This window comes from Sinohyriopsis cumingii, chromosome 5 (assembly GCF_028554795.1).
Source record: "Sinohyriopsis cumingii isolate HCF-2022 chromosome 5, ASM2855479v2, whole genome shotgun sequence".
Taxonomy (NCBI): domain Eukaryota; kingdom Metazoa; phylum Mollusca; class Bivalvia; order Unionida; family Unionidae; genus Sinohyriopsis; species Sinohyriopsis cumingii.
This window is the reverse complement of record NC_142965.1, coordinates 89,656,941-89,666,553: the sequence shown is the minus strand read 5'-3', so window position 1 is coordinate 89,666,553 and position 9,613 is coordinate 89,656,941.

Here is a 9,613-nt window from a genome sequence, read left to right as displayed (position 1 = left end):
ATACGATGGACAGTTTCTTCTCAGATACTATACGGAACATGGCACCGAACGTCCTAAAGTGACTTTGAACGGAGCCAAAATCATTTTCATGCAAGTGGGACAAGTACAGTTTAAAGATTCGATGAGCTATTTGGCCATGCCTTTGAGTCGAATGCCTAAAACGTTTGGAATGACAGAAATGGCTAAAGGGTACTTTCCACACTTTTTCAATACGGAAGCCAATCAACACGCCGTTCTACCCCATTTACCTGAGGCTCACTATTACGACCCCGACAACATGCGTACCGAACAACGAGAAGCTTTCTACGCTTGGTACCAGGCTCATGCCTCTGACCCCTTCGACTTTCAGGAAGAAATGCTAAAGTATTGTCGTTCCGACGTGGACATTTTACGGCGTTGCTGTGGAAAATTTCGAGAACTGTTCATGGAACACGGAGGGGTCGATCCTTTGAAAGAAGCTTGCACCATTGCCAAAGCGTGTTCCTTAGTGTATCGACAACGATTCATGCCTGAAAACACCGTGGCTGTCATCAGCCCTCAAACGACCCACTATGTCAAGCGTCAATACTCGGTCAAAGCCCTACGTTGGTTCCATTACTTGTGCGACAAGGAAGACAAGTGGATTCAGCATGCCCGCAACGGAGGGGGCGAAAAGACCATCGGAACGTATTCGGTCGATGGCTGGGACTTAGAAAACCCCAAGATCGTGTACGAGTTTAACGGTTGCTTATTTCACGGATGTCCCGTTTGTTATCCTGACCGTGGCACTAAAAATCAGTTTTTACAACGAACCATGGAAGACTTGTACCAGGACACTTGTCAGCGGCGCCTAAAGTTGGAACAGGAAGGATACCAAGTGGTGGAAATGTGGGAACACGAGTACGATCACCGTATGAAAACCGATCCCGAGTTTAAACGCCTCGTGGAAAGTTACCAGTTCATGGACCCGCTGAACCCGAGGGATAGTTTGTACGGAGGAAGGACCAATGCCACCTGTTTGCTGTACCAAGCCGACGAAGAGAACGGAGAAGAAATCAAATACTTGGACGTGTGTTCGCTGTATCCCTACGTGTGCAAATATTGTCGCTTTCCCGTAGGGCACCCGCAATTGTTCACGGAACACATCGACCTGGTCAACATTCGACAATACGAAGGCTTGATCAAGTGTAAAGTTTTGCCTCCCACGAACCTATACCATCCCGTCTTACCTCACCATTGTCAAGGCAAACTGATGTTTCCTTTGTGCCGTACTTGTGCCGAAACGTGCAACCAAGACCAGCCTTGTCATCACAGCCAGGAAGAACGGGCCTTGACGGGAACCTGGGTCAGCGTAGAATTGTTCAAAGCTCTGGACATGGGATACCAACTGTTAGAAGTGTACGAAATTTGCCACTTTCCCAAGACACAACAATACCACAAGGGTGACCCTACTCAGAAAAGCATTTTCGCAGACTACGTGGATGCCTTTTTGAAACTGAAGCAAGAAGCCAGCGGCTATCCTTCCTGGTGTCACACTCCCGAAGACCAAATACAATTTAAAGAGAAATACTACGAACAAGAAGGCATCACTTTAGACCACATCGAGAAAAACGAAGGCAGGCGATCGTTTGCCAAAGTGATGTTAAATTGCTTGTGGGGTAAAATGGCACAACGCCCGTGTTTACCCAAGACGGAATATTTGACAGAACCTTCCCGCTACTTTCAGATGATTCACGACAAAACCAAATTCATGAAACACGTGGACGTCGTTCGCGAGGATTTGATCTTAGTCAATTACGAAGAAGATCTGGACTTTGTACAAGACGACCCCTTTGGAAATGTCATCATTGCGGCTTACGTGACAGCCCATGCTCGCTTAAAATTGTACGAAGCTTTAGAACTGTTAGAAGAACGCGTCCTGTACTTTGACACGGACAGTTGCATTTACATCCATCACCCGATTCAACATCACCCTGACATCGAAGGAGACCGTTTAGGAGCCTGGACAGACGAGCATCCCGACGACAAGATTCTAAGTTTCGTCAGTGGCGGTCCCAAAAATTACGGCTACGAATACCGGGACAAACAAGGAGAAGTGCACACGACGTGCAAAGTGAAAGGACTGACTCTGAATCATCGTACCAGTCGTGTGGTCAACTTTGGGGTATTGAAAGAAGCCTTGCAATCGAAAGAGGATGGAAACTTTAAAGTGACCACTTACCAACCGAACAAGATTGTACGTTTACCCACTCACCACATCGTCAGTCGACCTTTGGAAAAAGTTTATCAAATCGTGTACCAGAAGCGAGTTCGACTTCCCAATCATTTCACCTTACCGTACGGTCACGTCGGTATTGGTCTGTATATAAAAAGGAACCCTAGGCAAGATCGATAGTTCATTGTGACTACCAAGACCGAGCAAACAAGATGAATACTTTGAAAGAGACATCGTTCCAGTTTGGGGATTGTAAAAAAGTTGTATCTTCCTCTAGTGTGACTAATATTGGATGGATAAGACCCATGCATTGCGACGGAAAATGTCCGGAAGGAAACTGCGATTGTCCATGTGGTTACCATTATAATTGCGTCACGGAGTTTGCAGACGAGTGCGATTGTGAGCCTTGCGATGGATACGATGCTGTACGTTGTGACCTGAGCGATGCCGTAAAGCATCATGGGAACTTTAGTGCCCCTACCCCTATCATGGAAAGTGATGCTGTGCGTGTCAAACCTGTCGGATGCGAAAGTGATGCCGCTCGTCCTCTTGGACATTTTACTGGGTTTCGTTTTAAAGGGGAATGTTCACCTTCACGTCTACCCCCCTACGGATGTCATCCAGCCTTGAGCAAACTCCTACCCATGTCACTCAACCCTCATCAAAACGAACCTGTGAAAAACGAATATTCGTTTCCTGTGCGTTTGTCGGAATACTGCGACTTTGAAAATCGTCTTCAATCGTTCAAAGGAAAATGGCCAAAGTATCTGGGAGGACCGACCCCCGAAGAATTAGCCAGAGCCGGATTTTTCTACTTGGGCGAAGGAGATAAAGTCAGGTGCTTCAGTTGCGATGTGACACTTCACCACTGGGAACCGCAAGATTCGGCCTACGTAGAACATGCTCGATGGTCAACGAATTGTCATTACTTACCCTTAGTGGGACCGAGACATTGAAGTAACTTCTTACCATAATAATCTGCCTGTGGAGTTGAGAGAACACATTTACCGAGAGCTGGTCAAAATACAAGTGAAACGTAAAGAACAATTGCATCCGTTACGTCACCGGTGTTTGAACCACTGGTACCTGAAGGCTATACAAGGATTGATTCAATTGAAAGTGTTCCATCGGACAGACATTGATCAACGAACCTCTAGTTTTAAAAAGGATTGGTTTGGTATGGACGATTCTACCTACATCATTGTAAACGTACTGCATCGAATTCCAGAGGAAGAGTTAACGAATTACCAACATCTTGAACACAATGTCAACTTAGTGAAAGAGGAAACTTCTGAACGAATTGTCATGTGTAGATTAGTGACTCAACGATTTAAATTTGACACTGAAGTGAAACCATGTTTGTGCAAAGAGTACATTTCTTGTGTCAGACCAAAGAGGATTTAGTATGACCTATTCATGGATACTTTGCTAGAGAACATTCGTGCTTTGCCTGTGGAGTTGAGAGAACGCATTTACCGAGAGCTGGTGAAAATACAAGTCAAACGTAAAGAACAATTGCATCCGTTACGTCACCAGATCTTTAACCACTGGTACCTGAATGGTATAAGAGAACTGATTCGTCAGAAATTGTTTCAGTGGTCAGACCTTGTTCAACACTTTGAGTTAGTGAATGATCGAAATGTTCATTATTTTGGTTACTTCGAGATTCACCTACAGCAATACATTGAGGAAGACAAGTTAAAGGATTATCAACATATTTTACGTGGAATCTACTTAGAGGAAGAGGAAACTTCTAAACGAACTCTGAAGTTTCGGTTACAGTATGCAAGATTTAGATTCCCTACTGGAGAACGAAGATCTCTGGCTAGAAAGTACGTGTATTGTTTCCGAAACAAAGAGACTATAAAAACAGGCTGCCATGCCACGACTTATGTCACATGTCATCCAACAGATTCCGTGGAAGGAACTCAATGACCATATTCAAACTGTGGATCATTACCATCGATTATTACAAGAACTGTATCCATTCAATTTGGGACGACAAGTGGTGTGTGTCTTAGTGACTTGTTTTCTGGGATTTCGTTTACCAGCCGATTCTTTGTGGACTCTTTACGATCAGTACTTACCACCTCCATGGCCTTAAATGGTCACGAAAAACTCCTTTTGCTCAAAGCCTTGCGGTTTCATCTGGATACTTCTCGACCTCTACGGGAAAAAAAGATTCGTCAACTTTTAGCTACCCAAGACGTGTATGACGATGTGTGTGTAGCTTGTGACTTACATCCCCATTGGACAGATGTCCGTGCCTGGAAAGAATGGGATTTTGAGGCTTGGACCCAAGAAGTGGCCCAGTATGCACGAGAGTTGTTCAAGGAAAAAAGTTACTTTTCAACCCGTGTTAGTGACGGTGCCAGAAGAACCCGTCACCCAGGACAGGACTGTCGTGGACAGACCTGAAAGACCCTTTCGGGAGGACACTTGTGTGACCTTACCCTCTGTTGAACTGGTTAGAACATTACCCAAAAGATGTGATTGTTGTACAGACACTTGTGTTTATTCCACGTTCATCGTTATCATGTGCCTTTTATCCTTGTACTTAAGCCTTTGGCTTTTATGTATTTTTGTCTTTCGTATTCATGTTTGATAAAAAAACATTCAATAAACGTGTTCTGAAAAAGTATATAAACTCTTGTCTTGTTCGTTTTCGTGTCACAAGTGACATTTCTCACACTATGGCTACCTCTGCTGTCTCTGCTCCCTCTTCCTCTACTGTCAAAGTCATCGACGAACACTTAGATCGTGCCAGTTGGGAGGCTTTGTATCTTCGCCATCCCTTTAACATGCTCATTGCTGGACCTAGCGGTTCAGGCAAAACCGAATTCGTCAAACGTTTGATCGAACATAAACATCATTTGATCGATCGGCCACCTCAACGGATCGTGTGGTGTTACAAAGAGTGGCAATCGGCGTACAGCCTCTTGCGAGAAAGTCAAGGCGATTCCATCGTGTTTGTGGAAAGCATTCCTAAAGAAGACGACGGCATCGTCTCTGACTCCCGTCAAACCCATTTGGTCATTTTCGACGACATGTTAGGAGAAGACGAAGAAGAAATTAAATTGTGGTTCACGCGCAAAGGGCATCACCGTAATGCCAGTGTCATTTACATCACCCAAAATTTGTTTCAACAAAGTAAAGCCCATCGCACCATCAGTCTCAATGCGCATTACGTGGTCTTGTTTAAAAGCCCTCGAGATAAATCGCAAGTGCAAGTCTTAGCCAAACAGTTAGGAACGCCTTGGCTGACTCAGGCGTACGACGATGCCACTCAAACGCCACACGCCTATTTACTCGTCGATTTGAAACCTACGACCCCCGAGGATTTGCGATTTCGTACCCACTTGTTTCACCACTGGTGCCAAGACGGAGGGCCTGTCCTGTACACGTCTCGGTCCTCGACTTCATTTCACTCCCCATCAAAAAATCTATAAAAACCTCAGACCCTTTTTCGTCTGTCTCACACAGTGTGAACATGACGTCCCTTCAGTCGCATCTTCCCGTCAAATTGATTCGTGCCTTGTATGGCATCAGTCGAGAAAAAGATCCACAAACACGAGCCCGTGTCTTAGAAGCTAGTCTCAAAGAAGTCTTACGATGGTTCACGGTGACGGCACGTCAATTACTCCAACGAATCATTCAGATTCCTCATCAAACCCAACGCTTTTTCGATCGAAACAAAGTCGCTTTGGTCCAACTGGCCGATCCCCGCATCGACACTCAAACCAAAAAACAAATCATTTTGAAACCTGGAGGGAGCGGTACTCTAGGAGGGGTCATCATTCGCTCACTCTTAAGATGGGATCCTAATGCCCCCAAAGTTATCCCCAAGACAAAAGTCCAACGAAGCCCCAAGAAGAAAAAGGAAAAGACCAGGTCCCCAAGAAGAATAACTTCTCCAGTGGCAGGACCCTCCTCTTACCAGACACCACCACCCCGGAAAAAGAAAAGAAGCCCCCAGAAAAAGAAACAGAGAAAAAGTCCCCAGAAAAAGAAAAGTCCACAGAAGAAAACTAGTCGCAAGAGAGGCACTTCGGCCAGGACGCAACCTTACACTCGCAAACCACGACCTGCCACGGCAGTGACTGCGTCTCCGGCATCCTCACGTTCATCCACTTCTCCGTTGATGACACCCAGAACTGAAGAGTACTTGGAGACGTTGATCACACCAAGAACATCTCCGTTGATGACCCCCAAAAGAACTTCCCCAGTGGCAGGACCCTCCAATTTAGTGGCAGTGGCTGCTGCTCACAAAGTACCTTCTCCCAAAATCAAAGTCCAAGAAAGATCGGGCATGTTACAAAGTTTACTGGATTTGTCCAAGCAAGAACTGGCTCGATTTAGTCCGTTGCGTACCCCTGCACGACGTGTCATGCCTGTCCTCAAACTGATAAAACGTAAAGACAATCAGTGGCGACGCGTTCCAGTATAAAAAGAGCCTGTGACCAAGTCGGGGTATCAGTGAACTTGTAAAAAAGATGTCACCTCCAAGAAGCCACAAAAGAAAGAGACAAAGGCAGACGCGTCATCCGACAAAGCGCTTAGCCAAGCATCGACATTACCCTAAGAAAAGACACAGTCGTTCCAAGAAAAAGAGGCGTCAACAAAGGGGAGTAAGTAAACATTGTCACCTTTATGACAAAGCGATAGTCCCAAAAAAAAGATAAAAGGGTGTGCGTTAAGTCATCGACGTTAGTGTCTGTTCGGTGAATGTCCCGAAACCCACAAGCAAAAATGTCACCCTCCAGAAAACCCCAAGGAAAGAAAAGAAAAGGACTGCCACCACGTTTAGCTAAACATGGGGACATGTTATCTGTCCTGTCCAAAGCTTCTTCACCCCTACGAAAAAAACTCATTCAAACGGCCTCCAAAGAGGTCATCGATACCGTGTGCGAATGTTGTTTGAACGTTTTGAAAGGCACGATCCCTTTGTCCAAACACCAGAAACAATGCTTAGGCAAACATCGTCACGTTCTTCGCCAAATGGTTCGAAAGAAAATTCCCATTCGTCAAAAAAAGAAGATGTTGGTCCAACGTGGAGGCATTTTACCTCTCTTGTTAGGCCCCATACTGAAAGGAGTCTTGGGAACCATGTTGGGAGGACTGGTGGGAGCCAGATAAAAAGGCCTCGGAAGTTCCAAGATCTCAGAATCGACCCCTGACAACCCCATGGAAGGACGAAAACTAGCTTTAGTGCCTTACAAACGATGGATGGAATACCATCGGTGGCAAGAACAACGCACCCCGCATTTATCTCCCAATCCCAATTTGAGCGAGATGTCCCAGTTACAACACGAATTGCAATCCTTGATGGATCGCCAAGATTTGTCCGAAACAGAAAAATCGCAAAAGTACGGTCAACTCTTGCAACGACTGCAACTCTTTCACCAGAAAGCTTTAGACGAAACAGCTTTACCCACTCTGAAAGATTTTAAGACCTTGATGAAAAGTCCAGCACCATCATCATCATTACCCCCACCACCACTACCATCCCCAAGGGTCACCAGAGATGCTACCCCACAAAGACCTGAGGAAGAAGAGATGCGCGAAGTGTTTCAAACACCGTCAGCAGCTCCCATTTCGAGTAAGATTGCAGCATCCTTGTTGACCCCGTCCCCCACACCCCAACGAGAAGAAATGAAAGCTTGGGTTAAAAAGATGATGTCCACGCCTCCTTCGACAGAAGTGAAAAAGAAAGAAGGGAAACCAGAAGCGAAAAAAGAAAAGAAAACCAAAGCCATTCCATTGTCACCTCCACCACCACCACTACCTTCGACTTCTACTCCCGTAGCCCATCGGACACGTAAATCCGTTTCCAAACCACCCTTTCGACCCACCCAAAGTAGCATCACCGAAGAGTGGGTGACTTATTAACACACCAAAAAAATGGAAAAAGTCTTAGCTAGCATTTACTACGATCCCTCGCATCCTGCAGGTTACGCAGGAGTTCAAAAATTGTATCGTGCTGCCAAAACGCGACTGAAAAGTCTCCGTTTACCTCAAGTGCAACGATGGTTACAAGAACAAGCTACCTACACTTTGCACAAACCCATTCGACGCAAGTTTGCCAGAAGTCGCACCCGAGTGGAAGGCATCGATCATCAATGGCAAGCCGATTTAGCCGATGTCTCTCATTTGGCCAGCTACAATCGTGGCTACAAATATCTGTTTTGTGTCATCGACGTCTTTTCCAAATTTGCCTGGGTCGTGCCCTTGACTTCCAAATCCAGCAGCGAGTTAGTGCGAGCCCTGCAACGAGTGTTGAAACAAAGTGGCCGTCAACCTCTTCGATGGCAAACGGACAAAGGCACCGAATTTCTGAACCAAGCTTTCCAAAAAGAATTAAAGAAACGTGACATTCATTTTTTTACCACCGAGAATCCCGAAACCAAAGCCAGCATCGTGGAGCGTTTTCAACGCACTTTGAAAGAACGCATGTGGAAATATTTTACGCATCACCACACTCTGAAGTACATCGACATCTTACCGCACCTGGTGCAAGCGTACAACCAATCTTACCATCGAAGCATCGGACGTGCCCCGCAAGACGTGACTCCCGACAATGAAGTGTTGGTGTTTGAGCGTCTGTTCGGTACGTCCCCGACGAGGGCTGTCCCCAAGAAAAGTGGAGAGTTGACCGTAGGAGATTGGGTGCGCATTGGCAAAACCAAACGCACTTTCGACAAAGGTTACTTACCTAACTGGACGACCGAATTGTTTCGCGTCACTGGACGAGTGCATGGCCGTCATCCTGCCGTCTATAAATTGGAAGACATGAACGGAGAAGTACTCAAAGGAACGTTTTATTTGCCCGAGTTACAACGTGTCACCAAAAAAGAAGACGACGTGTACGACATCGAAAGCATTCTCGAACGCAGAACCCGTAAAGTGGGCAAACGACGTGTCAAAGAAGTCAAAGTACGTTGGAAAGGATATCCACCCAGTTTCGATTCTTGGATCGACGCTTCGCAAGTCATCGACTATAAAAAGAAGTGACCATCATGCCCTTTCACACAGCAGACGCAGCTACGTCGACTACTCCTTCTTCACCCAGTTCTTCTGTGCAAGATTTACAAAAACAACCCTTGTGGGTGTGGTGTGGAGAACGTGTGCCTAAAACGCAAATCGTCTTTTTCTGTCAAATCTTTGTGGTGTATTGTGTCATCGGGGCAGCCATCGCCAATTTGAGTTTGCAACAAGGAGACAAACAATTGTGGACCATTTTATTGAGCAGTTGCATCGGTTACCTGCTTCCCAATCCCTCCCTGAAATTCTCCTCGAACGGGAACGTTGTGTCCAGTGCCAGTGCCAGTCACCACTCCAACAACCACAACCAGAACCCCATTTTGGGCGGAGACACACCTCTGACATCCAGTAATATCCCCTCGGACAGCCACAGAACTC